The 23,425-nt window shown below is 44.7% G+C and overlaps 74 non-coding genes across 74 annotated transcripts; 25 read left to right on the top strand and 49 right to left on the bottom strand.

Moving 5' to 3' along the window:
* The first annotated feature begins 108 nt into the window (after positions 1-108).
* On the top strand, positions 109-180 carry Trnaa-cgc (transfer RNA alanine (anticodon CGC)). The gene has a single exon. It is a non-coding gene; the product is annotated as a tRNA-Ala (tRNA).
* Positions 181-462: 282 nt separating this feature from the next.
* Trnac-gca (transfer RNA cysteine (anticodon GCA)) lies at positions 463-534 on the bottom strand. Its single transcript has one exon. It is a non-coding gene; the product is annotated as a tRNA-Cys (tRNA).
* A 317-nt stretch (positions 535-851) lies between these two features.
* Trnaw-cca (transfer RNA tryptophan (anticodon CCA)) lies at positions 852-923 on the bottom strand. The gene has a single exon. It is a non-coding gene; the product is annotated as a tRNA-Trp (tRNA).
* Positions 924-1,041: 118 nt separating this feature from the next.
* Positions 1,042-1,113, top strand: Trnaa-cgc (transfer RNA alanine (anticodon CGC)). Its single transcript has one exon. It is a non-coding gene; the product is annotated as a tRNA-Ala (tRNA).
* Positions 1,114-1,395: 282 nt separating this feature from the next.
* On the bottom strand, positions 1,396-1,467 carry Trnac-gca (transfer RNA cysteine (anticodon GCA)). The gene has a single exon. It is a non-coding gene; the product is annotated as a tRNA-Cys (tRNA).
* A 317-nt stretch (positions 1,468-1,784) lies between these two features.
* On the bottom strand, positions 1,785-1,856 carry Trnaw-cca (transfer RNA tryptophan (anticodon CCA)). Its single transcript has one exon. It is a non-coding gene; the product is annotated as a tRNA-Trp (tRNA).
* A 118-nt stretch (positions 1,857-1,974) lies between these two features.
* On the top strand, positions 1,975-2,046 carry Trnaa-cgc (transfer RNA alanine (anticodon CGC)). Its single transcript has one exon. It is a non-coding gene; the product is annotated as a tRNA-Ala (tRNA).
* A 282-nt stretch (positions 2,047-2,328) lies between these two features.
* Trnac-gca (transfer RNA cysteine (anticodon GCA)) lies at positions 2,329-2,400 on the bottom strand. The gene has a single exon. It is a non-coding gene; the product is annotated as a tRNA-Cys (tRNA).
* A 317-nt stretch (positions 2,401-2,717) lies between these two features.
* On the bottom strand, positions 2,718-2,789 carry Trnaw-cca (transfer RNA tryptophan (anticodon CCA)). Its single transcript has one exon. It is a non-coding gene; the product is annotated as a tRNA-Trp (tRNA).
* Positions 2,790-2,907: 118 nt separating this feature from the next.
* On the top strand, positions 2,908-2,979 carry Trnaa-cgc (transfer RNA alanine (anticodon CGC)). The gene has a single exon. It is a non-coding gene; the product is annotated as a tRNA-Ala (tRNA).
* A 282-nt stretch (positions 2,980-3,261) lies between these two features.
* Trnac-gca (transfer RNA cysteine (anticodon GCA)) lies at positions 3,262-3,333 on the bottom strand. Its single transcript has one exon. It is a non-coding gene; the product is annotated as a tRNA-Cys (tRNA).
* Positions 3,334-3,650: 317 nt separating this feature from the next.
* On the bottom strand, positions 3,651-3,722 carry Trnaw-cca (transfer RNA tryptophan (anticodon CCA)). Its single transcript has one exon. It is a non-coding gene; the product is annotated as a tRNA-Trp (tRNA).
* Positions 3,723-3,840: 118 nt separating this feature from the next.
* Positions 3,841-3,912, top strand: Trnaa-cgc (transfer RNA alanine (anticodon CGC)). The gene has a single exon. It is a non-coding gene; the product is annotated as a tRNA-Ala (tRNA).
* Positions 3,913-4,194: 282 nt separating this feature from the next.
* Trnac-gca (transfer RNA cysteine (anticodon GCA)) lies at positions 4,195-4,266 on the bottom strand. Its single transcript has one exon. It is a non-coding gene; the product is annotated as a tRNA-Cys (tRNA).
* A 317-nt stretch (positions 4,267-4,583) lies between these two features.
* On the bottom strand, positions 4,584-4,655 carry Trnaw-cca (transfer RNA tryptophan (anticodon CCA)). Its single transcript has one exon. It is a non-coding gene; the product is annotated as a tRNA-Trp (tRNA).
* Positions 4,656-4,773: 118 nt separating this feature from the next.
* Positions 4,774-4,845, top strand: Trnaa-cgc (transfer RNA alanine (anticodon CGC)). The gene has a single exon. It is a non-coding gene; the product is annotated as a tRNA-Ala (tRNA).
* Positions 4,846-5,127: 282 nt separating this feature from the next.
* Positions 5,128-5,199, bottom strand: Trnac-gca (transfer RNA cysteine (anticodon GCA)). Its single transcript has one exon. It is a non-coding gene; the product is annotated as a tRNA-Cys (tRNA).
* Positions 5,200-5,516: 317 nt separating this feature from the next.
* Trnaw-cca (transfer RNA tryptophan (anticodon CCA)) lies at positions 5,517-5,588 on the bottom strand. The gene has a single exon. It is a non-coding gene; the product is annotated as a tRNA-Trp (tRNA).
* A 118-nt stretch (positions 5,589-5,706) lies between these two features.
* On the top strand, positions 5,707-5,778 carry Trnaa-cgc (transfer RNA alanine (anticodon CGC)). The gene has a single exon. It is a non-coding gene; the product is annotated as a tRNA-Ala (tRNA).
* Positions 5,779-6,060: 282 nt separating this feature from the next.
* On the bottom strand, positions 6,061-6,132 carry Trnac-gca (transfer RNA cysteine (anticodon GCA)). Its single transcript has one exon. It is a non-coding gene; the product is annotated as a tRNA-Cys (tRNA).
* Positions 6,133-6,449: 317 nt separating this feature from the next.
* On the bottom strand, positions 6,450-6,521 carry Trnaw-cca (transfer RNA tryptophan (anticodon CCA)). The gene has a single exon. It is a non-coding gene; the product is annotated as a tRNA-Trp (tRNA).
* Positions 6,522-6,639: 118 nt separating this feature from the next.
* Positions 6,640-6,711, top strand: Trnaa-cgc (transfer RNA alanine (anticodon CGC)). The gene has a single exon. It is a non-coding gene; the product is annotated as a tRNA-Ala (tRNA).
* Positions 6,712-6,993: 282 nt separating this feature from the next.
* On the bottom strand, positions 6,994-7,065 carry Trnac-gca (transfer RNA cysteine (anticodon GCA)). The gene has a single exon. It is a non-coding gene; the product is annotated as a tRNA-Cys (tRNA).
* Positions 7,066-7,382: 317 nt separating this feature from the next.
* Trnaw-cca (transfer RNA tryptophan (anticodon CCA)) lies at positions 7,383-7,454 on the bottom strand. The gene has a single exon. It is a non-coding gene; the product is annotated as a tRNA-Trp (tRNA).
* Positions 7,455-7,572: 118 nt separating this feature from the next.
* Positions 7,573-7,644, top strand: Trnaa-cgc (transfer RNA alanine (anticodon CGC)). The gene has a single exon. It is a non-coding gene; the product is annotated as a tRNA-Ala (tRNA).
* A 282-nt stretch (positions 7,645-7,926) lies between these two features.
* Trnac-gca (transfer RNA cysteine (anticodon GCA)) lies at positions 7,927-7,998 on the bottom strand. The gene has a single exon. It is a non-coding gene; the product is annotated as a tRNA-Cys (tRNA).
* A 317-nt stretch (positions 7,999-8,315) lies between these two features.
* Trnaw-cca (transfer RNA tryptophan (anticodon CCA)) lies at positions 8,316-8,387 on the bottom strand. The gene has a single exon. It is a non-coding gene; the product is annotated as a tRNA-Trp (tRNA).
* Positions 8,388-8,505: 118 nt separating this feature from the next.
* On the top strand, positions 8,506-8,577 carry Trnaa-cgc (transfer RNA alanine (anticodon CGC)). Its single transcript has one exon. It is a non-coding gene; the product is annotated as a tRNA-Ala (tRNA).
* Positions 8,578-8,859: 282 nt separating this feature from the next.
* Positions 8,860-8,931, bottom strand: Trnac-gca (transfer RNA cysteine (anticodon GCA)). Its single transcript has one exon. It is a non-coding gene; the product is annotated as a tRNA-Cys (tRNA).
* Positions 8,932-9,248: 317 nt separating this feature from the next.
* Trnaw-cca (transfer RNA tryptophan (anticodon CCA)) lies at positions 9,249-9,320 on the bottom strand. The gene has a single exon. It is a non-coding gene; the product is annotated as a tRNA-Trp (tRNA).
* A 118-nt stretch (positions 9,321-9,438) lies between these two features.
* On the top strand, positions 9,439-9,510 carry Trnaa-cgc (transfer RNA alanine (anticodon CGC)). The gene has a single exon. It is a non-coding gene; the product is annotated as a tRNA-Ala (tRNA).
* A 283-nt stretch (positions 9,511-9,793) lies between these two features.
* On the bottom strand, positions 9,794-9,865 carry Trnac-gca (transfer RNA cysteine (anticodon GCA)). The gene has a single exon. It is a non-coding gene; the product is annotated as a tRNA-Cys (tRNA).
* Positions 9,866-10,183: 318 nt separating this feature from the next.
* Trnaw-cca (transfer RNA tryptophan (anticodon CCA)) lies at positions 10,184-10,255 on the bottom strand. Its single transcript has one exon. It is a non-coding gene; the product is annotated as a tRNA-Trp (tRNA).
* A 118-nt stretch (positions 10,256-10,373) lies between these two features.
* On the top strand, positions 10,374-10,445 carry Trnaa-cgc (transfer RNA alanine (anticodon CGC)). Its single transcript has one exon. It is a non-coding gene; the product is annotated as a tRNA-Ala (tRNA).
* Positions 10,446-10,726: 281 nt separating this feature from the next.
* Positions 10,727-10,797, bottom strand: Trnac-gca (transfer RNA cysteine (anticodon GCA)). Its single transcript has one exon. It is a non-coding gene; the product is annotated as a tRNA-Cys (tRNA).
* A 507-nt stretch (positions 10,798-11,304) lies between these two features.
* On the top strand, positions 11,305-11,376 carry Trnaa-cgc (transfer RNA alanine (anticodon CGC)). Its single transcript has one exon. It is a non-coding gene; the product is annotated as a tRNA-Ala (tRNA).
* Positions 11,377-11,658: 282 nt separating this feature from the next.
* Positions 11,659-11,730, bottom strand: Trnac-gca (transfer RNA cysteine (anticodon GCA)). The gene has a single exon. It is a non-coding gene; the product is annotated as a tRNA-Cys (tRNA).
* A 317-nt stretch (positions 11,731-12,047) lies between these two features.
* Positions 12,048-12,119, bottom strand: Trnaw-cca (transfer RNA tryptophan (anticodon CCA)). The gene has a single exon. It is a non-coding gene; the product is annotated as a tRNA-Trp (tRNA).
* Positions 12,120-12,237: 118 nt separating this feature from the next.
* Positions 12,238-12,309, top strand: Trnaa-cgc (transfer RNA alanine (anticodon CGC)). The gene has a single exon. It is a non-coding gene; the product is annotated as a tRNA-Ala (tRNA).
* A 282-nt stretch (positions 12,310-12,591) lies between these two features.
* On the bottom strand, positions 12,592-12,663 carry Trnac-gca (transfer RNA cysteine (anticodon GCA)). The gene has a single exon. It is a non-coding gene; the product is annotated as a tRNA-Cys (tRNA).
* A 317-nt stretch (positions 12,664-12,980) lies between these two features.
* Trnaw-cca (transfer RNA tryptophan (anticodon CCA)) lies at positions 12,981-13,052 on the bottom strand. Its single transcript has one exon. It is a non-coding gene; the product is annotated as a tRNA-Trp (tRNA).
* A 118-nt stretch (positions 13,053-13,170) lies between these two features.
* Positions 13,171-13,242, top strand: Trnaa-cgc (transfer RNA alanine (anticodon CGC)). Its single transcript has one exon. It is a non-coding gene; the product is annotated as a tRNA-Ala (tRNA).
* A 282-nt stretch (positions 13,243-13,524) lies between these two features.
* Trnac-gca (transfer RNA cysteine (anticodon GCA)) lies at positions 13,525-13,596 on the bottom strand. Its single transcript has one exon. It is a non-coding gene; the product is annotated as a tRNA-Cys (tRNA).
* Positions 13,597-13,913: 317 nt separating this feature from the next.
* On the bottom strand, positions 13,914-13,985 carry Trnaw-cca (transfer RNA tryptophan (anticodon CCA)). Its single transcript has one exon. It is a non-coding gene; the product is annotated as a tRNA-Trp (tRNA).
* A 118-nt stretch (positions 13,986-14,103) lies between these two features.
* On the top strand, positions 14,104-14,175 carry Trnaa-cgc (transfer RNA alanine (anticodon CGC)). The gene has a single exon. It is a non-coding gene; the product is annotated as a tRNA-Ala (tRNA).
* A 282-nt stretch (positions 14,176-14,457) lies between these two features.
* Trnac-gca (transfer RNA cysteine (anticodon GCA)) lies at positions 14,458-14,529 on the bottom strand. The gene has a single exon. It is a non-coding gene; the product is annotated as a tRNA-Cys (tRNA).
* Positions 14,530-14,846: 317 nt separating this feature from the next.
* On the bottom strand, positions 14,847-14,918 carry Trnaw-cca (transfer RNA tryptophan (anticodon CCA)). Its single transcript has one exon. It is a non-coding gene; the product is annotated as a tRNA-Trp (tRNA).
* A 118-nt stretch (positions 14,919-15,036) lies between these two features.
* On the top strand, positions 15,037-15,108 carry Trnaa-cgc (transfer RNA alanine (anticodon CGC)). The gene has a single exon. It is a non-coding gene; the product is annotated as a tRNA-Ala (tRNA).
* Positions 15,109-15,390: 282 nt separating this feature from the next.
* On the bottom strand, positions 15,391-15,462 carry Trnac-gca (transfer RNA cysteine (anticodon GCA)). The gene has a single exon. It is a non-coding gene; the product is annotated as a tRNA-Cys (tRNA).
* A 317-nt stretch (positions 15,463-15,779) lies between these two features.
* On the bottom strand, positions 15,780-15,851 carry Trnaw-cca (transfer RNA tryptophan (anticodon CCA)). Its single transcript has one exon. It is a non-coding gene; the product is annotated as a tRNA-Trp (tRNA).
* A 118-nt stretch (positions 15,852-15,969) lies between these two features.
* Trnaa-cgc (transfer RNA alanine (anticodon CGC)) lies at positions 15,970-16,041 on the top strand. The gene has a single exon. It is a non-coding gene; the product is annotated as a tRNA-Ala (tRNA).
* Positions 16,042-16,323: 282 nt separating this feature from the next.
* Positions 16,324-16,395, bottom strand: Trnac-gca (transfer RNA cysteine (anticodon GCA)). The gene has a single exon. It is a non-coding gene; the product is annotated as a tRNA-Cys (tRNA).
* Positions 16,396-16,712: 317 nt separating this feature from the next.
* Positions 16,713-16,784, bottom strand: Trnaw-cca (transfer RNA tryptophan (anticodon CCA)). The gene has a single exon. It is a non-coding gene; the product is annotated as a tRNA-Trp (tRNA).
* A 118-nt stretch (positions 16,785-16,902) lies between these two features.
* Trnaa-cgc (transfer RNA alanine (anticodon CGC)) lies at positions 16,903-16,974 on the top strand. The gene has a single exon. It is a non-coding gene; the product is annotated as a tRNA-Ala (tRNA).
* A 282-nt stretch (positions 16,975-17,256) lies between these two features.
* Positions 17,257-17,328, bottom strand: Trnac-gca (transfer RNA cysteine (anticodon GCA)). Its single transcript has one exon. It is a non-coding gene; the product is annotated as a tRNA-Cys (tRNA).
* A 317-nt stretch (positions 17,329-17,645) lies between these two features.
* Positions 17,646-17,717, bottom strand: Trnaw-cca (transfer RNA tryptophan (anticodon CCA)). The gene has a single exon. It is a non-coding gene; the product is annotated as a tRNA-Trp (tRNA).
* Positions 17,718-17,835: 118 nt separating this feature from the next.
* On the top strand, positions 17,836-17,907 carry Trnaa-cgc (transfer RNA alanine (anticodon CGC)). Its single transcript has one exon. It is a non-coding gene; the product is annotated as a tRNA-Ala (tRNA).
* A 282-nt stretch (positions 17,908-18,189) lies between these two features.
* Positions 18,190-18,261, bottom strand: Trnac-gca (transfer RNA cysteine (anticodon GCA)). The gene has a single exon. It is a non-coding gene; the product is annotated as a tRNA-Cys (tRNA).
* Positions 18,262-18,578: 317 nt separating this feature from the next.
* On the bottom strand, positions 18,579-18,650 carry Trnaw-cca (transfer RNA tryptophan (anticodon CCA)). The gene has a single exon. It is a non-coding gene; the product is annotated as a tRNA-Trp (tRNA).
* Positions 18,651-18,768: 118 nt separating this feature from the next.
* On the top strand, positions 18,769-18,840 carry Trnaa-cgc (transfer RNA alanine (anticodon CGC)). The gene has a single exon. It is a non-coding gene; the product is annotated as a tRNA-Ala (tRNA).
* Positions 18,841-19,122: 282 nt separating this feature from the next.
* On the bottom strand, positions 19,123-19,194 carry Trnac-gca (transfer RNA cysteine (anticodon GCA)). Its single transcript has one exon. It is a non-coding gene; the product is annotated as a tRNA-Cys (tRNA).
* Positions 19,195-19,511: 317 nt separating this feature from the next.
* Positions 19,512-19,583, bottom strand: Trnaw-cca (transfer RNA tryptophan (anticodon CCA)). The gene has a single exon. It is a non-coding gene; the product is annotated as a tRNA-Trp (tRNA).
* A 118-nt stretch (positions 19,584-19,701) lies between these two features.
* Positions 19,702-19,773, top strand: Trnaa-cgc (transfer RNA alanine (anticodon CGC)). The gene has a single exon. It is a non-coding gene; the product is annotated as a tRNA-Ala (tRNA).
* A 282-nt stretch (positions 19,774-20,055) lies between these two features.
* On the bottom strand, positions 20,056-20,127 carry Trnac-gca (transfer RNA cysteine (anticodon GCA)). Its single transcript has one exon. It is a non-coding gene; the product is annotated as a tRNA-Cys (tRNA).
* Positions 20,128-20,444: 317 nt separating this feature from the next.
* Trnaw-cca (transfer RNA tryptophan (anticodon CCA)) lies at positions 20,445-20,516 on the bottom strand. The gene has a single exon. It is a non-coding gene; the product is annotated as a tRNA-Trp (tRNA).
* A 118-nt stretch (positions 20,517-20,634) lies between these two features.
* Trnaa-cgc (transfer RNA alanine (anticodon CGC)) lies at positions 20,635-20,706 on the top strand. Its single transcript has one exon. It is a non-coding gene; the product is annotated as a tRNA-Ala (tRNA).
* Positions 20,707-20,988: 282 nt separating this feature from the next.
* On the bottom strand, positions 20,989-21,060 carry Trnac-gca (transfer RNA cysteine (anticodon GCA)). Its single transcript has one exon. It is a non-coding gene; the product is annotated as a tRNA-Cys (tRNA).
* Positions 21,061-21,377: 317 nt separating this feature from the next.
* On the bottom strand, positions 21,378-21,449 carry Trnaw-cca (transfer RNA tryptophan (anticodon CCA)). Its single transcript has one exon. It is a non-coding gene; the product is annotated as a tRNA-Trp (tRNA).
* A 118-nt stretch (positions 21,450-21,567) lies between these two features.
* Trnaa-cgc (transfer RNA alanine (anticodon CGC)) lies at positions 21,568-21,639 on the top strand. Its single transcript has one exon. It is a non-coding gene; the product is annotated as a tRNA-Ala (tRNA).
* Positions 21,640-21,921: 282 nt separating this feature from the next.
* On the bottom strand, positions 21,922-21,993 carry Trnac-gca (transfer RNA cysteine (anticodon GCA)). Its single transcript has one exon. It is a non-coding gene; the product is annotated as a tRNA-Cys (tRNA).
* A 317-nt stretch (positions 21,994-22,310) lies between these two features.
* Positions 22,311-22,382, bottom strand: Trnaw-cca (transfer RNA tryptophan (anticodon CCA)). Its single transcript has one exon. It is a non-coding gene; the product is annotated as a tRNA-Trp (tRNA).
* Positions 22,383-22,500: 118 nt separating this feature from the next.
* On the top strand, positions 22,501-22,572 carry Trnaa-cgc (transfer RNA alanine (anticodon CGC)). The gene has a single exon. It is a non-coding gene; the product is annotated as a tRNA-Ala (tRNA).
* A 282-nt stretch (positions 22,573-22,854) lies between these two features.
* Trnac-gca (transfer RNA cysteine (anticodon GCA)) lies at positions 22,855-22,926 on the bottom strand. The gene has a single exon. It is a non-coding gene; the product is annotated as a tRNA-Cys (tRNA).
* Positions 22,927-23,243: 317 nt separating this feature from the next.
* On the bottom strand, positions 23,244-23,315 carry Trnaw-cca (transfer RNA tryptophan (anticodon CCA)). Its single transcript has one exon. It is a non-coding gene; the product is annotated as a tRNA-Trp (tRNA).
* Positions 23,316-23,425: the final 110 nt, after the last annotated feature.

Raw genomic sequence — 23,425 nt, 5'->3', positions numbered from 1 at the left:
AGCTCTTATCATGAATAGGTTCCTCGAACACTTACTGTACCGTTCAAACCTAAGAAATAATGACAGTAGGATCCACGAGAGACTCTTCCCAGATGTACTTGCTCTGGCGGGGGTGTAACTCAGTGGTAGAGTGTCTGCTTCGCATGCAGAAAGTCCTGGGTTCAAATCCCAGCTCCTCCAATTTTTGTTTCTCCGTGCAGCAGTATATGAAAACTTTTGCCTAGCACCATATTCTATCAAATTCAGCGTACAAGATTCTTCCCCAAGCAAGTGGATTTCTTACAGTTCGACGCCTTAGCGGGAGGACGATGACCTGCAAGACCCTGGCCTGCGATCCCCCCATTGAAATGTTGCTCCAAAGCCTTCGGTATGGCGTGCGGAGTGCATCTCAATCATTTCAAACATGTATTTGCAACTAAATGCGACAATCGTTATTAGTTTTTTCAAGATACTGAAAAATGAAGGGGGCACCCGGGATTGAACCGGGGACCTCTCGATCTGCAGTCGAATGCTCTACGACTGAGCTATACCCCCTTTCACAAACTTTCTATCCCCATAACTTAAGGAAAATTGTTATACTCTGTCTGGCTAAAGACGTCTAATCGAGCAAAATATTGCGTAATCATTATCTCTCAGTTATATATTAGCGTTAAACGATATAAATAACAAAAATATTAGACACTTCGCGCCTGGAGAAAGTGCGAGTCGGCGCCTTCACCTTAATGTCAGAATGCGAAAATTCACTAGTAGCTTTTTTCAAGCAGGTTCTGTTCGTCCGTTCTCTGTAATCGTTTGGTATCTGATTAAATTGACATACTCGTCCATGGCTTCCGTAAACGAAAATTTCACTGTGACCCCGACGTGATTTGAACACGCAACCTTCTGATCTGGAGTCAGACGCGCTACCGTTGCGCCACGGAGTCGACGCTGCTAAGCTCTTATCATGAATAGGTTCCTCGAACACTTACTGTACCGTTCAAACCTAAGAAATAATGACAGTAGGATCCACGAGAGACTCTTCCCAGATGTACTTGCTCTGGCGGGGGTGTAACTCAGTGGTAGAGTGTCTGCTTCGCATGCAGAAAGTCCTGGGTTCAAATCCCAGCTCCTCCAATTTTTGTTTCTCCGTGCAGCAGTATATGAAAACTTTTGCCTAGCACCATATTCTATCAAATTCAGCGTACAAGATTCTTCCCCAAGCAAGTGGATTTCTTACAGTTCGACGCCTTAGCGGGAGGACGATGACCTGCAAGACCCTGGCCTGCGATCCCCCCATTGAAATGTTGCTCCAAAGCCTTCGGTATGGCGTGCGGAGTGCATCTCAATCATTTCAAACATGTATTTGCAACTAAATGCGACAATCGTTATTTGTTTTTTCAAGATACTGAAAAATGAAGGGGGCACCCGGGATTGAACCGGGGACCTCTCGATCTGCAGTCGAATGCTCTACGACTGAGCTATACCCCCTTTCACAAACTTTCTATCCCCATAACATAAGGAAAATTGTTATACTCTGTCTGGCTAAAGACGTCTAATCGAGCAAAATATTGCGTAATCATTATCTCTCAGTTATATATTAGCGTTAAACGATATAAATAACAAAAATATTAGACACTTCGCGCCTGGAGAAAGTGCGAGTCGGCGCCTTCACCTTAATGTCAGAATGCGAAAATTCACTAGTAGCTTTTTTCAAGCAGGTTCTGTTCGTCCGTTCTCTGTAATCGTTTGGTATCTGATTAAATTGACATACTCGTCCATGGCTTCCGTAAACGAAAATTTCACTGAGACCCCGACGTGATTTGAACACGCAACCTTCTGATCTGGAGTCAGACGCGCTACCGTTGCGCCACGGAGTCGACGCTGCTAAGCTCTTATCATGAATAGGTTCCTCGAACACTTACTGTACCGTTCAAACCTAAGAAATAATGACAGTAGGATCCACGAGAGACTCTTCCCAGATGTACTTGCTCTGGCGGGGGTGTAACTCAGTGGTAGAGTGTCTGCTTCGCATGCAGAAAGTCCTGGGTTCAAATCCCAGCTCCTCCAATTTTTGTTTCTCCGTGCAGCAGTATATGAAAACTTTTGCCTAGCACCATATTCTATCAAATTCAGCGTACAAGATTCTTCCCCAAGCAAGTGGATTTCTTACAGTTCGACGCCTTAGCGGGAGGACGATGACCTGCAAGACCCTGGCCTGCGATCCCCCCATTGAAATGTTGCTCCAAAGCCTTCGGTATGGCGTGCGGAGTGCATCTCAATCATTTCAAACATGTATTTGCAACTAAATGCGACAATCGTTATTTGTTTTTTCAAGATACTGAAAAATGAAGGGGGCACCCGGGATTGAACCGGGGACCTCTCGATCTGCAGTCGAATGCTCTACGACTGAGCTATACCCCCTTTCACAAACTTTCTATCCCCATAACTTAAGGAAAATTGTTATACTCTGTCTGGCTAAAGACGTCTAATCGAGCAAAATATTGCGTAATCATTATCTCTCAGTTATATATTAGCGTTAAACGATATAAATAACAAAAATATTAGACACTTCGCGCCTGGAGAAAGTGCGAGTCGGCGCCTTCACCTTAATGTCAGAATGCGAAAATTCACTAGTAGCTTTTTTCAAGCAGGTTCTGTTCGTCCGTTCTCTGTAATCGTTTGGTATCTGATTAAATTGACATAGTCGTCCATGGCTTCCGTAAACGAAAATTTCACTGTGACCCCGACGTGATTTGAACACGCAACCTTCTGATCTGGAGTCAGACGCGCTACCGTTGCGCCACGGAGTCGACGCTGCTAAGCTCTTATCATGAATAGGTTCCTCGAACACTTACTGTACCGTTCAAACCTAAGAAATAATGACAGTAGGATCCACGAGAGACTCTTCCCAGATGTACTTGCTCTGGCGGGGGTGTAACTCAGTGGTAGAGTGTCTGCTTCGCATGCAGAAAGTCCTGGGTTCAAATCCCAGCTCCTCCAATTTTTGTTTCTCCGTGCAGCAGTATATGAAAACTTTTGCCTAGCACCATATTCTATCAAATTCAGCGTACAAGATTCTTCCCCAAGCAAGTGGATTTCTTACAGTTCGACGCCTTAGCGGGAGGACGATGACCTGCAAGACCCTGGCCTGCGATCCCCCCATTGAAATGTTGCTCCAAAGCCTTCGGTATGGCGTGCGGAGTGCATCTCAATCATTTCAAACATGTATTTGCAACTAAATGCGACAATCGTTATTTGTTTTTTCAAGATACTGAAAAATGAAGGGGGCACCCGGGATTGAACCGGGGACCTCTCGATCTGCAGTCGAATGCTCTACGACTGAGCTATACCCCCTTTCACAAACTTTCTATCCCCATAACTTAAGGAAAATTGTTATACTCTGTCTGGCTAAAGACGTCTAATCGAGCAAAATATTGCGTAATCATTATCTCTCAGTTATATATTAGCGTTAAACGATATAAATAACAAAAATATTAGACACTTCGCGCCTGGAGAAAGTGCGAGTCGGCGCCTTCACCTTAATGTCAGAATGCGAAAATTCACTAGTAGCTTTTTTCAAGCAGGTTCTGTTCGTCCGTTCTCTGTAATCGTTTGGTATCTGATTAAATTGACATACTCGTCCATGGCTTCCGTAAACGAAAATTTCACTGTGACCCCGACGTGATTTGAACACGCAACCTTCTGATCTGGAGTCAGACGCGCTACCGTTGCGCCACGGAGTCGACGCTGCTAAGCTCTTATCATGAATAGGTTCCTCGAACACTTACTGTACCGTTCAAACCTAAGAAATAATGACAGTAGGATCCACGAGAGACTCTTCCCAGATGTACTTGCTCTGGCGGGGGTGTAACTCAGTGGTAGAGTGTCTGCTTCGCATGCAGAAAGTCCTGGGTTCAAATCCCAGCTCCTCCAATTTTTGTTTCTCCGTGCAGCAGTATATGAAAACTTTTGCCTAGCACCATATTCTATCAAATTCAGCGTACAAGATTCTTCCCCAAGCAAGTGGATTTCTTACAGTTCGACGCCTTAGCGGGAGGACGATGACCTGCAAGACCCTGGCCTGCGATCCCCCCATTGAAATGTTGCTCCAAAGCCTTCGGTATGGCGTGCGGAGTGCATCTCAATCATTTCAAACATGTATTTGCAACTAAATGCGACAATCGTTATTTGTTTTTTCAAGATACTGAAAAATGAAGGGGGCACCCGGGATTGAACCGGGGACCTCTCGATCTGCAGTCGAATGCTCTACGACTGAGCTATACCCCCTTTCACAAACTTTCTATCCCCATAACTTAAGGAAAATTGTTATACTCTGTCTGGCTAAAGACGTCTAATCGAGCAAAATATTGCGTAATCATTATCTCTCAGTTATATATTAGCGTTAAACGATATAAATAACAAAAATATTAGACACTTCGCGCCTGGAGAAAGTGCGAGTCGGCGCCTTCACCTTAATGTCAGAATGCGAAAATTCACTAGTAGCTTTTTTCAAGCAGGTTCTGTTCGTCCGTTCTCTGTAATCGTTTGGTATCTGATTAAATTGACATACTCGTCCATGGCTTCCGTAAACGAAAATTTCACTGTGACCCCGACGTGATTTGAACACGCAACCTTCTGATCTGGAGTCAGACGCGCTACCGTTGCGCCACGGAGTCGACGCTGCTAAGCTCTTATCATGAATAGGTTCCTCGAACACTTACTGTACCGTTCAAACCTAAGAAATAATGACAGTAGGATCCACGAGAGACTCTTCCCAGATGTACTTGCTCTGGCGGGGGTGTAACTCAGTGGTAGAGTGTCTGCTTCGCATGCAGAAAGTCCTGGGTTCAAATCCCAGCTCCTCCAATTTTTGTTTCTCCGTGCAGCAGTATATGAAAACTTTTGCCTAGCACCATATTCTATCAAATTCAGCGTACAAGATTCTTCCCCAAGCAAGTGGATTTCTTACAGTTCGACGCCTTAGCGGGAGGACGATGACCTGCAAGACCCTGGCCTGCGATCCCCCCATTGAAATGTTGCTCCAAAGCCTTCGGTATGGCGTGCGGAGTGCATCTCAATCATTTCAAACATGTATTTGCAACTAAATGCGACAATCGTTATTTGTTTTTTCAAGATACTGAAAAATGAAGGGGGCACCCGGGATTGAACCGGGGACCTCTCGATCTGCAGTCGAATGCTCTACGACTGAGCTATACCCCCTTTCACAAACTTTCTATCCCCATAACTTAAGGAAAATTGTTATACTCTGTCTGGCTAAAGACGTCTAATCGAGCAAAATATTGCGTAATCATTATCTCTCAGTTATATATTAGCGTTAAACGATATAAATAACAAAAATATTAGACACTTCGCGCCTGGAGAAAGTGCGAGTCGGCGCCTTCACCTTAATGTCAGAATGCGAAAATTCACTAGTAGCTTTTTTCAAGCAGGTTCTGTTCGTCCGTTCTCTGTAATCGTTTGGTATCTGATTAAATTGACATACTCGTCCATGGCTTCCGTAAACGAAAATTTCACTGTGACCCCGACGTGATTTGAACACGCAACCTTCTGATCTGGAGTCAGACGCGCTACCGTTGCGCCACGGAGTCGACGCTGCTAAGCTCTTATCATGAATAGGTTCCTCGAACACTTACTGTACCGTTCAAACCTAAGAAATAATGACAGTAGGATCCACGAGAGACTCTTCCCAGATGTACTTGCTCTGGCGGGGGTGTAACTCAGTGGTAGAGTGTCTGCTTCGCATGCAGAAAGTCCTGGGTTCAAATCCCAGCTCCTCCAATTTTTGTTTCTCCGTGCAGCAGTATATGAAAACTTTTGCCTAGCACCATATTCTATCAAATTCAGCGTACAAGATTCTTCCCCAAGCAAGTGGATTTCTTACAGTTCGACGCCTTAGCGGGAGGACGATGACCTGCAAGACCCTGGCCTGCGATCCCCCCATTGAAATGTTGCTCCAAAGCCTTCGGTATGGCGTGCGGAGTGCATCTCAATCATTTCAAACATGTATTTGCAACTAAATGCGACAATCGTTATTTGTTTTTTCAAGATACTGAAAAATGAAGGGGGCACCCGGGATTGAACCGGGGACCTCTCGATCTGCAGTCGAATGCTCTACGACTGAGCTATACCCCCTTTCACAAACTTTCTATCCCCATAACTTAAGGAAAATTGTTATACTCTGTCTGGCTAAAGACGTCTAATCGAGCAAAATATTGCGTAATCATTATCTCTCAGTTATATATTAGCGTTAAACGATATAAATAACAAAAATATTAGACACTTCGCGCCTGGAGAAAGTGCGAGTCGGCGCCTTCACCTTAATGTCAGAATGCGAAAATTCACTAGTAGCTTTTTTCAAGCAGGTTCTGTTCGTCCGTTCTCTGTAATCGTTTGGTATCTGATTAAATTGACATACTCGTCCATGGCTTCCGTAAACGAAAATTTCACTGTGACCCCGACGTGATTTGAACACGCAACCTTCTGATCTGGAGTCAGACGCGCTACCGTTGCGCCACGGAGTCGACGCTGCTAAGCTCTTATCATGAATAGGTTCCTCGAACACTTACTGTACCGTTCAAACCTAAGAAATAATGACAGTAGGATCCACGAGAGACTCTTCCCAGATGTACTTGCTCTGGCGGGGGTGTAACTCAGTGGTAGAGTGTCTGCTTCGCATGCAGAAAGTCCTGGGTTCAAATCCCAGCTCCTCCAATTTTTGTTTCTCCGTGCAGCAGTATATGAAAACTTTTGCCTAGCACCATATTCTATCAAATTCAGCGTACAAGATTCTTCCCCAAGCAAGTGGATTTCTTACAGTTCGACGCCTTAGCGGGAGGACGATGACCTGCAAGACCCTGGCCTGCGATCCCCCCATTGAAATGTTGCTCCAAAGCCTTCGGTATGGCGTGCGGAGTGCATCTCAATCATTTCAAACATGTATTTGCAACTAAATGCGACAATCGTTATTTGTTTTTTCAAGATACTGAAAAATGAAGGGGGCACCCGGGATTGAACCGGGGACCTCTCGATCTGCAGTCGAATGCTCTACGACTGAGCTATACCCCCTTTCACAAACTTTCTATCCCCATAACTTAAGGAAAATTGTTATACTCTGTCTGGCTAAAGACGTCTAATCGAGCAAAATATTGCGTAATCATTATCTCTCAGTTATATATTAGCGTTAAACGATATAAATAACAAAAATATTAGACACTTCGCGCCTGGAGAAAGTGCGAGTCGGCGCCTTCACCTTAATGTCAGAATGCGAAAATTCACTAGTAGCTTTTTTCAAGCAGGTTCTGTTCGTCCGTTCTCTGTAATCGTTTGGTATCTGATTAAATTGACATACTCGTCCATGGCTTCCGTAAACGAAAATTTCACTGTGACCCCGACGTGATTTGAACACGCAACCTTCTGATCTGGAGTCAGACGCGCTACCGTTGCGCCACGGAGTCGACGCTGCTAAGCTCTTATCATGAATAGGTTCCTCGAACACTTACTGTACCGTTCAAACCTAAGAAATAATGACAGTAGGATCCACGAGAGACTCTTCCCAGATGTACTTGCTCTGGCGGGGGTGTAACTCAGTGGTAGAGTGTCTGCTTCGCATGCAGAAAGTCCTGGGTTCAAATCCCAGCTCCTCCAATTTTTGTTTCTCCGTGCAGCAGTATATGAAAACTTTTGCCTAGCACCATATTCTATCAAATTCAGCGTACAAGATTCTTCCCCAAGCAAGTGGATTTCTTACAGTTCGACGCCTTAGCGGGAGGACGATGACCTGCAAGACCCTGGCCTGCGATCCCCCCATTGAAATGTTGCTCCAAAGCCTTCGGTATGGCGTGCGGAGTGCATCTCAATCATTTCAAACATGTATTTGCAACTAAATGCGACAATCGTTATTTGTTTTTTCAAGATACTGAAAAATGAAGGGGGCACCCGGGATTGAACCGGGGACCTCTCGATCTGCAGTCGAATGCTCTACGACTGAGCTATACCCCCTTTCACAAACTTTCTATCCCCATAACTTAAGGAAAATTGTTATACTCTGTCTGGCTAAAGACGTCTAATCGAGCAAAATATTGCGTAATCATTATCTCTCAGTTATATATTAGCGTTAAACGATATAAATAACAAAAATATTAGACACTTCGCGCCTGGAGAAAGTGCGAGTCGGCGCCTTCACCTTAATGTCAGAATGCGAAAATTCACTAGTAGCTTTTTTCAAGCAGGTTCTGTTCGTCCGTTCTCTGTAATCGTTTGGTATCTGATTAAATTGACATACTCGTCCATGGCTTCCGTAAACGAAAATTTCACTGTGACCCCGACGTGATTTGAACACGCAACCTTCTGATCTGGAGTCAGACGCGCTACCGTTGCGCCACGGAGTCGACGCTGCTAAGCTCTTATCATGAATAGGTTCCTCGAACACTTACTGTACCGTTCAAACCTAAGAAATAATGACAGTAGGATCCACGAGAGACTCTTCCCAGATGTACTTGCTCTGGCGGGGGTGTAACTCAGTGGTAGAGTGTCTGCTTCGCATGCAGAAAGTCCTGGGTTCAAATCCCAGCTCCTCCAATTTTTGTTTCTCCGTGCAGCAGTATATGAAAACTTTTGCCTAGCACCATATTCTATCAAATTCAGCGTACAAGATTCTTCCCCAAGCAAGTGGATTTCTTACAGTTCGACGCCTTAGCGGGAGGACGATGACCTGCAAGACCCTGGCCTGCGATCCCCCCATTGAAATGTTGCTCCAAAGCCTTCGGTATGGCGTGCGGAGTGCATCTCAATCATTTCAAACATGTATTTGCAACTAAATGCGACAATCGTTATTTGTTTTTTCAAGATACTGAAAAATGAAGGGGGCACCCGGGATTGAACCGGGGACCTCTCGATCTGCAGTCGAATGCTCTACGACTGAGCTATACCCCCTTTCACAAACTTTCTATCCCCATAACTTAAGGAAAATTGTTATACTCTGTCTGGCTAAAGACGTCTAATCGAGCAAAATATTGCGTAATCATTATCTCTCAGTTATATATTAGCGTTAAACGATATAAATAACAAAAATATTAGACACTTCGCGCCTGGAGAAAGTGCGAGTCGGCGCCTTCACCTTAATGTCAGAATGCGAAAATTCACTAGTAGCTTTTTTCAAGCAGGTTCTGTTCGTCCGTTCTCTGTAATCGTTTGGTATCTGATTAAATTGACATACTCGTCCATGGCTTCCGTAAACGAAAATTTCACTGTGACCCCGACGTGATTTGAACACGCAACCTTCTGATCTGGAGTCAGACGCGCTACCGTTGCGCCACGGAGTCGACGCTGCTAAGCTCTTATCATGAATAGGTTCCTCGAACACTTACTGTACCGTTCAAACCTAAGAAATAATGACAGTAGGATCCACGAGAGACTCTTCCCAGATGTACTTGCTCTGGCGGGGGTGTAACTCAGTGGTAGAGTGTCTGCTTCGCATGCAGAAAGTCCTGGGTTCAAATCCCAGCTCCTCCAATTTTTGTTTCTCCGTGCAGCAGTATATGAAAACTTTTGCCTAGCACCATATTCTATCAAATTCAGCGTACAAGATTCTTCCCCAAGCAAGTGGATTTCTTACAGTTCGACGCCTTAGCGGGAGGACGATGACCTGCAAGACCCTGGCCTGCGATCCCCCCCATTGAAATGTTGCTCCAAAGCCTTCGGTATGGCGTGCGGAGTGCATCTCAATCATTTCAAACATGTATTTGCAACTAAATGCGACAATCGTTATTTGTTTTTTCAAGATACTGAAAAATGAAGGGGGCACCCGGGATTGAACCGGGGACCTCTCGATCTGCAGTCGAATGCTCTACGACTGAGCTATACCCCCTTTCACAAACTTTCTATCCCCATAACTTAAGGAAAATTGTTATACTCTGTCTGGCTAAAGACGTCTAATCGAGCAAAATATTGCGTAATCATTATCTCTCAGTTATATGATTAGCGTTAAACGATATAAATAACAAAAATATTAGACACTTCGCGCCTGGAGAAAGTGCGAGTCGGCGCCTTCACCTTAATGTCAGAATGCGAAAATTCACTAGTAGCTTTTTTCAAGCAGGTTCTGTTCGTCCGTTCTCTGTAATCGTTTGGTATCTGATTAAATTGACATACTCGTCCATGGCTTCCGTAAACGAAAATTTCACTGTGACCCCGACGTGATTTGAACACACAACCTTCTGATCTGGAGTCAGACGCGCTACCGTTGCGCCACGGAGTCGACGCTGCTAAGCTCTTATCATGAATAGGTTCCTCGAACACTTACTGTACCGTTCAAACCTAAGAAATAATGACAGTAGGATCCACGAGAGACTCTTCCCAGATGTACTTGCTCTGGCGGGGGTGTAACTCAGTGGTAGAGTGTCTGCTTCGCATGCAGAAAGTCCTGGGTTCAAATCCCAGCTCCTCCAATTTTTGTTTCTCCGTGCAGCAGTATATGAAAACTTTTGCCTAGCACCATATTCTATCAAATTCAGCGTACAAGATTCTTCCCCAAGCAAGTGGATTTCTTACAGTTCGACGCCTTAGCGGGAGGACGATGACCTGCAAGACCCTGGCCTGCGATCCCCCATTGAAATGTTGCTCCAAAGCCTTCGGTATGGCGTGCGGAGTGCATCTCAATCATTTCAAACATGTATTTGCAACTAAATGCGACAATCGTTATTTGTTTTTTCAAGATACTGAAAAATGAAGGGGGCACCCGGGATTGAACCGGGACCTCTCGATCTGCAGTCGAATGCTCTACGACTGAGCTATACCCCCTTTCACAAACTTTCTATCCCCATAACTTAAGGAAAATTGTTATACTCTGTCTGGCTAAAGACGTCTAATCGAGCAAAATATTGCGTAATCATTATCTCTCAGTTATATATTAGCGTTAAACGATATAAATAACAAAAATATTAGACACTTCGCGCCTGGAGAAAGGGCGAGTCGGCGCCTTCACCTTAATGTCAGAATGCGAAAATTCACTAGTAGCTTTTTTCAAGCAGGTTCTGTTCGTCCGTTCTCTGTAATCGTTTGGTATCTGATTAAATTGACATACTCGTCCATGGCTTCCGTAAACGAAAATTTCACTGTGACCCCCGACGTGATTTGAACACGCAAACACGCGATCTAGTGTAGACGCGCTACCGTTGCGCCACGGAGTCGACGCTGCTAAGCTCTTATCATGAATAGGTTCCTCGAACACTTACTGTACCGTTCAAACCTAAGAAATAATGACAGTAGGATCCACGAGAGACTCTTCCCAGATGTACTTGCTCTGGCGGGGGTGTAACTCAGTGGTAGAGTGTCTGCTTCGCATGCAGAAAGTCCTGGGTTCAAATCCCAGCTCCTCCAATTTTTGTTTCTCCGTGCAGCAGTATATGAAAACTTTTGCCTAGCACCATATTCTATCAAATTCAGCGTACAAGATTCTTCCCCAAGCGAGTGGATTTCTTACAGTTCGACGCCTTAGCGGGAGGACGATGACCTGCAAGACCCTGGCCTGCGATCCCCCCATTGAAATGTTGCTCCAAAGCCTTCGGTATGGCGTGCGGAGTGCATCTCAATCATTTCAAACATGTATTTGCAACTAAATGCGACAATCGTTATTTGTTTTTTCAAGATACTGAAAAATGAAGGGGGCACCCGGGATTGAACCGGGGACCTCTCGATCTGCAGTCGAATGCTCTACGACTGAGCTATACCCCCTTTCACAAACTTTCTATCCCCATAACTTAAGGAAAATTGTTATACTCTGTCTGGCTAAAGACGTCTAATCGAGCAAAATATTGCGTAATCATTATCTCTCAGTTATATATTAGCGTTAAACGATATAAATAACAAAAATATTAGACACTTCGCGCCTGGAGAAAGTGCGAGTCGGCGCCTTCACCTTAATGTCAGAATGCGAAAATTCACTAGTAGCTTTTTTCAAGCAGGTTCTGTTCGTCCGTTCTCTGTAATCGTTTGGTATCTGATTAAATTGACATACTCGTCCATGGCTTCCGTAAACGAAAATTTCACTGTGACCCCGACGTGATTTGAACACGCAACCTTCTGATCTGGAGTCAGACGCGCTACCGTTGCGCCACGGAGTCGACGCTGCTCAGCTCTTATCATGAATAGGTTCCTCGAACACTTACTGTACCGTTCAAACCTAAGAAATAATGACAGTAGGATCCACGAGAGACTCTTCCCAGATGTACTTGCTCTGGCGGGGGTGTAACTCAGTGGTAGAGTGTCTGCTTCGCATGCAGAAAGTCCTGGGTTCAAATCCCAGCTCCTCCAATTTTTGTTTCTCCGTGCAGCAGTATATGAAAACTTTTGCCTAGCACCATATTCTATCAAATTCAGCGTACAAGATTCTTCCCCAAGCAAGTGGATTTCTTACAGTTCGACGCCTTAGCGGGAGGACGATGACCTGCAAGACCCTGGCCTGCGATCCCCCCATTGAAATGTTGCTCCAAAGCCTTCGGTATGGCGTGCGGAGTGCATCTCAATCATTTCAAACATGTATTTGCAACTAAATGCGACAATCGTTATTTGTTTTTTCAAGATACTGAAAAATGAAGGGGGCACCCGGGATTGAACCGGGGACCTCTCGATCTGCAGTCGAATGCTCTACGACTGAGCTATACCCCCTTTCACAAACTTTCTATCCCCATAACTTAAGGAAAATTGTTATACTCTGTCTGGCTAAAGACGTCTAATCGAGCAAAATATTGCGTAATCATTATCTCTCAGTTATATATTAGCGTTAAACGATATAAATAACAAAAATATTAGACACTTCGCGCCTGGAGAAAGTGCGAGTCGGCGCCTTCACCTTAATGTCAGAATGCGAAAATTCACTAGTAGCTTTTTTCAAGCAGGTTCTGTTCGTCCGTTCTCTGTAATCGTTTGGTATCTGATTAAATTGACATACTCGTCCATGGCTTCCGTAAACGAAAATTTCACTGTGACCCCGACGTGATTTGAACACGCAACCTTCTGATCTGGAGTCAGACGCGCTACCGTTGCGCCACGGAGTCGACGCTGCTAAGCTCTTATCATGAATAGGTTCCTCGAACACTTAATGTACCATTCAAACCTAAGAAATAATGACAGTAGGATCCACGAGAGACTCTTCCCAGATGTACTTGCTCTGGCGGGGGTGTAACTCAGTGGTAGAGTGTCTGCTTCGCATGCAGAAAGTCCTGGGTTCAAATCCCAGCTCCTCCAATTTTTGTTTCTCCGTGCAGCAGTATATGAAAACTTTTGCCTAGCACCATATTCTATCAAATTCAGCGTACAAGATTCTTCCCCAAGCAAGTGGATTTCTTACAGTTCGACGCCTTAGCGGGAGGACGATGACCTGCAAGACCCTGGCCTGCGATCCCCCCATTGAAATGTTGCTCCAAAGCCTTCGGTATGGCGTGCGGAGTGCATCTCAATCATTTCAAACATGTATTTGCAACTAAATGCGACAATCGTTATTTGTTTTTTCAAGATACTGAAAAATGAAGGGGGCACCCGGGATTGAACCGGGGACCTCTCGATCTGCAGTCGAATGCTCTACGACTGAGCTATACCCCCTTTCACAAACTTTCTATCCCCATAACTTAAGGAAAATTGTTATACTCTGTCTGGCTAAAGACGTCTAATCGAGCAAAATATTGCGTAATCATTATCTCTCAGTTATATATTAGCGTTAAACGATATAAATAACAAAAATATTAGACACTTCGCGCCTGGAGAAAGTGCGAGTCGGCGCCTTCACCTTAATGTCAGAATGCGAAAATTCACTAGTAGCTTTTTTCAAGCAGGTTCTGTTCGTCCGTTCTCTGTAATCGTTTGGTATCTGATTAAATTGACATACTCGTCCATGGCTTCCGTAAACGAAAATTTCACTGTGACCCCGACGTGATTTGAACACGCAACCTTCTGATCTGGAGTCAGACGCGCTACCGTTGCGCCACGGAGTCGACGCTGCTAAGCTCTTATCATGAATAGGTTCCTCGAACACTTACTGTACCGTTCAAACCTAAGAAATAATGACAGTAGGATCCACGAGAGACTCTTCCCAGATGTACTTGCTCTGGCGGGGGTGTAACTCAGTGGTAGAGTGTCTGCTTCGCATGCAGAAAGTCCTGGGTTCAAATCCCAGCTCCTCCAATTTTTGTTTCTCCGTGCAGCAGTATATGAAAACTTTTGCCTAGCACCATATTCTATCAAATTCAGCGTACAAGATTCTTCCCCAAGCAAGTGGATTTCTTACAGTTCGACGCCTTAGCGGGAGGACGATGACCTGCAAGACCCTGGCCTGCGATCCCCCCATTGAAATGTTGCTCCAAAGCCTTCGGTATGGCGTGCGGAGTGCATCTCAATCATTTCAAACATGTATTTGCAACTAAATGCGACAATCGTTATTTGTTTTTTCAAGATACTGAAAAATGAAGGGGGCACCCGGGATTGAACCGGGGACCTCTCGATCTGCAGTCGAATGCTCTACGACTGAGCTATACCCCCTTTCACAAACTTTCTATCCCCATAACTTAAGGAAAATTGTTATACTCTGTCTGGCTAAAGACGTCTAATCGAGCAAAATATTGCGTAATCATTATCTCTCAGTTATATATTAGCGTTAAACGATATAAATAACAAAAATATTAGACACTTCGCGCCTGGAGAAAGTGCGAGTCGGCGCCTTCACCTTAATGTCAGAATGCGAAAATTCACTAGTAGCTTTTTTCAAGCAGGTTCTGTTCGTCCGTTCTCTGTAATCGTTTGGTATCTGATTAAATTGACATACTCGTCCATGGCTTCCGTAAACGAAAATTTCACTGTGACCCCGACGTGATTTGAACACACAACCTTCTGATCTGGAGTCAGACGCGCTACCGTTGCGCCACGGAGTCGACGCTGCTAAGCTCTTATCATGAATAGGTTCCTCGAACACTTACTGTACCGTTCAAACCTAAGAAATAATGACAGTAGGATCCACGAGAGACTCTTCCCAGATGTACTTGCTCTGGCGGGGGTGTAACTCAGTGGTAGAGTGTCTGCTTCGCATGCAGAAAGTCCTGGGTTCAAATCCCAGCTCCTCCAATTTTTGTTTCTCCGTGCAGCAGTATATGAAAACTTTTGCCTAGCACCATATTCTATCAAATTCAGCGTACAAGATTCTTCCCCAAGCAAGTGGATTTCTTACAGTTCGACGCCTTAGCGGGAGGACGATGACCTGCAAGACCCTGGCCTGCGATCCCCCCATTGAAATGTTGCTCCAAAGCCTTCGGTATGGCGTGCGGAGTGCATCTCAATCATTTCAAACATGTATTTGCAACTAAATGCGACAATCGTTATTTGTTTTTTCAAGATACTGAAAAATGAAGGGGGCACCCGGGATTGAACCGGGGACCTCTCGATCTGCAGTCGAATGCTCTACGACTGAGCTATACCCCCTTTCACAAACTTTCTATCCCCATAACTTAAGGAAAATTGTTATACTCTGTCTGGCTAAAGACGTCTAATCGAGCAAAATATTGCGTAATCATTATCTCTCAGTTATATATTAGCGTTAAACGATATAAATAACAAAAATATTAGACACTTCGCGCCTGGAGAAAGGGCGAGTCGGCGCCTTCACCTTAATGTCAGAATGCGAAAATTCACTAGTAGCTTTTTTCAAGCAGGTTCTGTTCGTCCGTTCTCTGTAATCGTTTGGTATCTGATTAAATTGACATACTCGTCCATGGCTTCCGTAAACGAAAATTTCACTGTGACCCCGACGTGATTTGAACACGCAACCTTCTGATCTGGAGTCAGACGCGCTACCGTTGCGCCACGGAGTCGACGCTGCTAAGCTCTTATCATGAATAGGTTCCTCGAACACTTACTGTACCGTTCAAACCTAAGAAATAATGACAGTAGGATCCACGAGAGACTCTTCCCAGATGTACTTGCTCTGGCGGGGGTGTAACTCAGTGGTAGAGTGTCTGCTTCGCATGCAGAAAGTCCTGGGTTCAAATCCCAGCTCCTCCAATTTTTGTTTCTCCGTGCAGCAGTATATGAAAACTTTTGCCTAGCACCATATTCTATCAAATTCAGCGTACAAGATTCTTCCCCAAGCGAGTGGATTTCTTACAGTTCGACGCCTTAGCGGGAGGACGATGACCTGCAAGACCCTGGCCTGCGATCCCCCCATTGAAATGTTGCTCCAAAGCCTTCGGTATGGCGTGCGGAGTGCATCTCAATCATTTCAAACATGTATTTGCAACTAAATGCGACAATCGTTATTTGTTTTTTCAAGATACTGAAAAATGAAGGGGGCACCCGGGATTGAACCGGGGACCTCTCGATCTGCAGTCGAATGCTCTACGACTGAGCTATACCCCCTTTCACAAACTTTCTATCCCCATAACTTAAGGAAAATTGTTATACTCTGTCTGGCTAAAGACGTCTAATCGAGCAAAATATTGCGTAATCATTATCTCTCAGTTATATATTAGCGTTAAACGATATAAATAACAAAAATATTAGACACTTCGCGCCTGGAGAAAGTGCGAGTCGGCGCCTTCACCTTAATGTCAGAATGCGAAAATTCACTAGTAGCTTTTTTCAAGCAGGTTCTGTTCGTCCGTTCTCTGTAATCGTTTGGTATCTGATTAAATTGACATACTCGTCCATGGCTTCCGTAAACGAAAATTTCACTGTGACCCCGACGTGATTTGAACACGCAACCTTCTGATCTGGAGTCAGACGCGCTACCGTTGCGCCACGGAGTCGACGCTGCTCAGCTCTTATCATGAATAGGTTCCTCGAACACTTACTGTACCGTTCAAACCTAAGAAATAATGACAGTAGGATCCACGAGAGACTCTTCCCAGATGTACTTGCTCTGGCGGGGGTGTAACTCAGTGGTAGAGTGTCTGCTTCGCATGCAGAAAGTCCTGGGTTCAAATCCCAGCTCCTCCAATTTTTGTTTCTCCGTGCAGCAGTATATGAAAACTTTTGCCTAGCACCATATTCTATCAAATTCAGCGTACAAGATTCTTCCCCAAGCAAGTGGATTTCTTACAGTTCGACGCCTTAGCGGGAGGACGATGACCTGCAAGACCCTGGCCTGCGATCCCCCCATTGAAATGTTGCTCCAAAGCCTTCGGTATGGCGTGCGGAGTGCATCTCAATCATTTCAAACATGTATTTGCAACTAAATGCGACAATCGTTATTTGTTTTTTCAAGATACTGAAAAATGAAGGGGGCACCCGGGATTGAACCGGGGACCTCTCGATCTGCAGTCGAATGCTCTACGACTGAGCTATACCCCCTTTCACAAACTTTCTATCCCCATAACTTAAGGAAAATTGTTATACTCTGTCTGGCTAAAGACGTCTAATCGAGCAAAATATTGCGTAATCATTATCTCTCAGTTATATATTAGCGTTAAACGATATAAATAACAAAAATATTAGACACTTCGCGCCTGGAGAAAGTGCGAGTCGGCGCCTTCACCTTAATGTCAGAATGCGAAAATTCACTAGTAGCTTTTTTCAAGCAGGTTCTGTTCGTCCGTTCTCTGTAATCGTTTGGTATCTGATTAAATTGACATACTCGTCCATGGCTTCCGTAAACGAAAATTTCACTGTGACCCCGACGTGATTTGAACACGCAACCTTCTGATCTGGAGTCAGACGCGCTACCGTTGCGCCACGGAGTCGACGCTGCTGAGCTCTTATCATGAATAGGTTCCTCGAACACTTACTGTACCGTTCAAACCTAAGAAATAATGACAGTAGGATCCACGAGAGACTCTTCCCAGATGTACTTGCTCTGGCGGGGGTGTAACTCAGTGGTAGAGTGTCTGCTTCGCATGCAGAAAGTCCTGGGTTCAAATCCCAGCTCCTCCAATTTTTGTTTCTCCGTGCAGCAGTATATGAAAACTTTTGCCTAGCACCATATTCTATCAAATTCAGCGTACAAGATTCTTCCCCAAGCAAGTGGATTTCTTACAGTTCGACGCCTTAGCGGGAGGACGATGACCTGCAAGACCCTGGCCTGCGATCCCCCCATTGAAATGTTGCTCCAAAGCCTTCGGTATGGCGTGCGGAGTGCATCTCAATCATTTCAAACATGTATTTGCAACTAAATGCGACAATCGTTATTTGTTTTTTCAAGATACTGAAAAATGAAGGGGGCACCCGGGATTGAACCGGGGACCTCTCGATCTGCAGTCGAATGCTCTACGACTGAGCTATACCCCCTTTCACAAACTTTCTATCCCCATAACTTAAGGAAAATTGTTATACTCTGTCTGGCTAAAGACGTCTAATCGAGCAAAATATTGCGTAATCATTATCTCTCAGTTATATATTAGCGTTAAACGATATAAATAACAAAAATATTAGACACTTCGCGCCTGGAGAAAGTGCGAGTCGGCGCCTTCACCTTAATGTCAGAATGCGAAAATTCACTAGTAGCTTTTTTCAAGCAGGTTCTGTTCGTCCGTTCTCTGTAATCGTTTGGTATCTGATTAAATTGACATACTCGTCCATGGCTTCCGTAAACGAAAATTTCACTGTGACCCCGACGTGATTTGAACACGCAACCTTCTGATCTGGAGTCAGACGCGCTACCGTTGCGCCACGGAGTCGACGCTGCTAAGCTCTTATCATGAATAGGTTCCTCGAACACTTACTGTACCGTTCAAACCTAAGAAATAATGACAGTAGGATCCACGAGAGACTCTTCCCAGATGTACTTGCTCTGGCGGGGGTGTAACTCAGTGGTAGAGTGCCTGCTTCGCATGCAGAAAGTCCTGGGTTCAAATCCCAGCTCCTCCAATTTTTGTTTCTCCGTGCAGCAGTATATGAAAACTTTTGCCTAGCACCATATTCTATCAAATTCAGCGTACAAGATTCTTCCCCAAGCAAGTGGATTTCTTACAGTTCGACGCCTTAGCGGGAGGACGATGACCTGCAAGACCCTGGCCTGCGATCCCCCCATTGAAATGTTGCTCCAAAGCCTTCGGTATGGCGTGCGGAGTGCATCTCAATCATTTCAAACATGTATTTGCAACTAAATGCGACAATCGTTATTTGTTTTTTCAAGATACTGAAAAATGAAGGGGGCACCCGGGATTGAACCGGGGACCTCTCGATCTGCAGTCGAATGCTCTACGACTGAGCTATACCCCCTTTCACAAACTTTCTATCCCCATAACTTAAGGAAAATTGTTATACTCTGTCTGGCTAAAGACGTCTAATCGAGCAAAATATTGCGTAATCATTATCTCTCAGTTATATATTAGCGTTAAACGATATAAATAACAAAAATATTAGACACTTCGCGCCTGGAGAAAGTGCGAGTCGGCGCCTTCACCTTAATGTCAGAATGCGAAAATTCACTAGTAGCTTTTTTCAAGCAGGTTCTGTTCGTCCGTTCTCTGTAATCGTTTGGTATCTGATTAAATTGACATACTCGTCCATGGCTTCCGTAAACGAAAATTTCACTGTGACCCCGACGTGATTTGAACACGCAACCTTCTGATCTGGAGTCAGACGCGCTACCGTTGCGCCACGGAGTCGACGCTGCTAAGCTCTTATCATGAATAGGTTCCTCGAACACTTACTGTACCGTTCAAACCTAAGAAATAATGACAGTAGGATCCACGAGAGACTCTTCCCAGATGTACTTGCTCTGGCGGGGGTGTAACTCAGTGGTAGAGTGTCTGCTTCGCATGCAGAAAGTCCTGGGTTCAAATCCCAGCTCCTCCAATTTTTGTTTCTCCGTGCAGCAGTATATGAAAACTTTTGCCTAGCACCATATTCTATCAAATTCAGCGTACAAGATTCTTCCCCAAGCAAGTGGATTTCTTACAGTTCGACGCCTTAGCGGGAGGACGATGACCTGCAAGACCCTGGCCTGCGATCCCCCCATTGAAATGTTGCTCCAAAGCCTTCGGTATGGCGTGCGGAGTGCATCTCAATCATTTCAAACATGTATTTGCAACTAAATGCGACAATCGTTATTTGTTTTTTCAAGATACTGAAAAATGAAGGGGGCACCCGGGATTGAACCGGGGACCTCTCAATCTGCAGTCGAATGCTCTACGACTGAGCTATACCCCCTTTCACAAACTTTCTATCCCCATAACTTAAGGAAAATTGTTATACTCTGTCTGGCTAAAGACGTCTAATCGAGCAAAATATTGCGTAATCATTATCTCTCAGTTATATATTAGCGTTAAACGATATAAATAACAAAAATATTAGACACTTCGCGCCTGGAGAAAGTGCGAGTCGGCGCCTTCACCTTAATGTCAGAATGCGAAAATTCACTAGTAGCTTTTTTCAAGCAGGTTCTGTTCGTCCGTTCTCTGTAATCGTTTGGTATCTGATTAAATTGACATACTCGTCCATGGCTTCCGTAAACGAAAATTTCACTGTGACCCCGACGTGATTTGAACACGCAACCTTCTGATCTGGAGTCAGACGCGCTACCGTTGCGCCACGGAGTCGACGCTGCTAAGCTCTTATCATGAATAGGTTCCTCGAACACTTACTGTACCGTTCAAACCTAAGAAATAATGACAGTAGGATCCACGAGAGACTCTTCCCAGATGTACTTGCTCTGGCGGGGGTGTAACTCAGTGGTAGAGTGTCTGCTTCGCATGCAGAAAGTCCTGGGTTCAAATCCCAGCTCCTCCAATTTTTGTTTCTCCGTGCAGCAGTATATGAAAACTTTTGCCTAGCACCATATTCTATCAAATTCAGCGTACAAGATTCTTCCCCAAGCAAGTGGATTTCTTACAGTTCGACGCCTTAGCGGGAGGACGATGACCTGCAAGACCCTGGCCTGCGATCCCCCCATTGAAATGTTGCTCCAAAGCCTTCGGTATGGCGTGCGGAGTGCATCTCAATCATTTCAAACATGTATTTGCAACTAAATGCGACAATCGTTATTTGTTTTTTCAAGATACTGAAAAATGAAGGGGGCACCCGGGATTGAACCGGGGACCTCTCGATCTGCAGTCGAATGCTCTACGACTGAGCTATACCCCCTTTCACAAACTTTCTATCCCCATAACTTAAGGAAAATTGTTATACTCTGTCTGGCTAAAGACGTCTAATCGAGCAAAATATTGCGTAATCATTATCTCTCAGTTATATATTAGCGTTAAACGATATAAATAACAAAAATATTAGACACTTCGCGCCTGGAGAAAGTGCGAGTCGGCGCCTTCACCTTAATGTCAGAATGCGAAAATTCACTAGTAGCTTTTTTCAAGCAGGTTCTGTTCGTCCGTTCTCTGTAATCGTTTGGTATCTGATTAAATTGACATACTCGTCCATGGCTTCCGTAAACGAAAATTTCACTGTGACCCCGACGTGATTTGAACACGCAACCTTCTGATCTGGAGTCAGACGCGCTACCGTTGCGCCACGGAGTCGACGCTGCTAAGCTCTTATCATGAATAGGTTCCTCGAACACTTACTGTACCGTTCAAACCTAAGAAATAATGACAGTAGGATCCACGAGAGACTCTTCCCAGATGTACTTGCTCTGGCGGGGGTGTAACTCAGTGGTAGAGTGTCTGCTTCGCATGCAGAAAGTCCTGGGTTCAAATCCCAGCTCCTCCAATTTTTGTTTCTCCGTGCAGCAGTATATGAAAACTTTTGCCTAGCACCATATTCTATCAAATTCAGCGTACAAGATTCTTCCCCAAGCAAGTGGATTTCTTACAGTTCGACGCCTTAGCGGGAGGACGATGACCTGCAAGACCCTGGCCTGCGATCCCCCCATTGAAATGTTGCTCCAAAGCCTTCGGTATGGCGTGCGGAGTGCATCTCAATCATTTCAAACATGTATTTGCAACTAAATGCGACAATCGTTATTTGTTTTTTCAAGATACTGAAAAATGAAGGGGGCACCCGGGATTGAACCGGGGACCTCTCGATCTGCAGTCGAATGCTCTACGACTGAGCTATACCCCCTTTCACAAACTTTCTATCCCCATAACTTAAGGAAAATTGTTATACTCTGTCTGGCTAAAGACGTCTAATCGAGCAAAATATTGCGTAATCATTATCTCTCAGTTATATATTAGCGTTAAACGATATAAATAACAAAAATATTAGACACTTCGCGCCTGGAGAAAGTGCGAGTCGGCGCCTTCACCTTAATGTCAGAATGCGAAAATTCACTAGTAGCTTTTTTCAAGCAGGTTCTGTTCGTCCGTTCTCTGTAATCGTTTGGTATCTGATTAAATTGACATACTCGTCCATGGCTTCCGTAAACGAAAATTTCACTGTGACCCCGACGTGATTTGAACACGCAACCTTCTGATCTGGAGTCAGACGCGCTACCGTTGCGCCACGGAGTCGACGCTGCTAAGCTCTTATCATGAATAGGTTCCTCGAACACTTACTGTACCGTTCAAACCTAAGAAATAATGACAGTAGGATCCACGAGAGACTCTTCCCAGATGTACTTGCTCTGGCGGGGGTGTAACTCAGTGGTAGAGTGTCTGCTTCGCATGCAGAAAGTCCTGGGTTCAAATCCCAGCTCCTCCAATTTTTGTTTCTCCGTGCAGCAGTATATGAAAACTTTTGCCTAGCACCATATTCTATCAAATTCAGCGTACAAGATTCTTCCCCAAGCAAGTGGATTTCTTACAGTTCGACGCCTTAGCGGGAGGACGATGACCTGCAAGACCCTGGCCTGCGATCCCCCCATTGAAATGTTGCTCCAAAGCCTTCGGTATGGCGTGCGGAGTGCATCTCAATCATTTCAAACATGTATTTGCAACTAAATGCGACAATCGTTATTTGTTTTTTCAAGATACTGAAAAATGAAGGGGGCACCCGGGATTGAACCGGGGACCTCTCGATCTGCAGTCGAATGCTCTACGACTGAGCTATACCCCCTTTCACAAACTTTCTATCCCCATAACTTAAGGAAAATTGTTATACTCTGTCTGGCTAAAGACGTCTAATCGAGCAAAATATTGCGTAATCATTATCTCTCAGTTATATATTAGCGTTAAACGATATAAATAACAAAAATATTAGACACTTCGCGCCTGGAGAAAGTGCGAGTCGGCGCCTTCACCTTAATGTCAGAATGCGAAAATTCACTAGTAGCTTTTTTCAAGCAGGTTCTGTTCGTCCGTTCTCTGTAATCGTTTGGTATCTGATTAAATTGACATACTCGTCCATGGCTTCCGTAAACGAAAATTTCACTGTGACCCCGACGTGATTTGAACACGCAACCTTCTGATCTGGAGTCAGACGCGCTACCGTTGCGCCACGGAGTCGACGCTGCTAAGCTCTTATCATGAATAGGTTCCTCGAACACTTACTGTACCGTTCAAACCTAAGAAATAATGACAGTAGGATCCACGAGAGACTCTTCCCAGATGTACTT

Source organism: Schistocerca gregaria, chromosome 3, assembly GCF_023897955.1.
Source record: "Schistocerca gregaria isolate iqSchGreg1 chromosome 3, iqSchGreg1.2, whole genome shotgun sequence".
NCBI classification, from domain to species: domain Eukaryota; kingdom Metazoa; phylum Arthropoda; class Insecta; order Orthoptera; family Acrididae; genus Schistocerca; species Schistocerca gregaria.
This window is presented reverse-complemented; position numbering and strand designations above follow the sequence as displayed.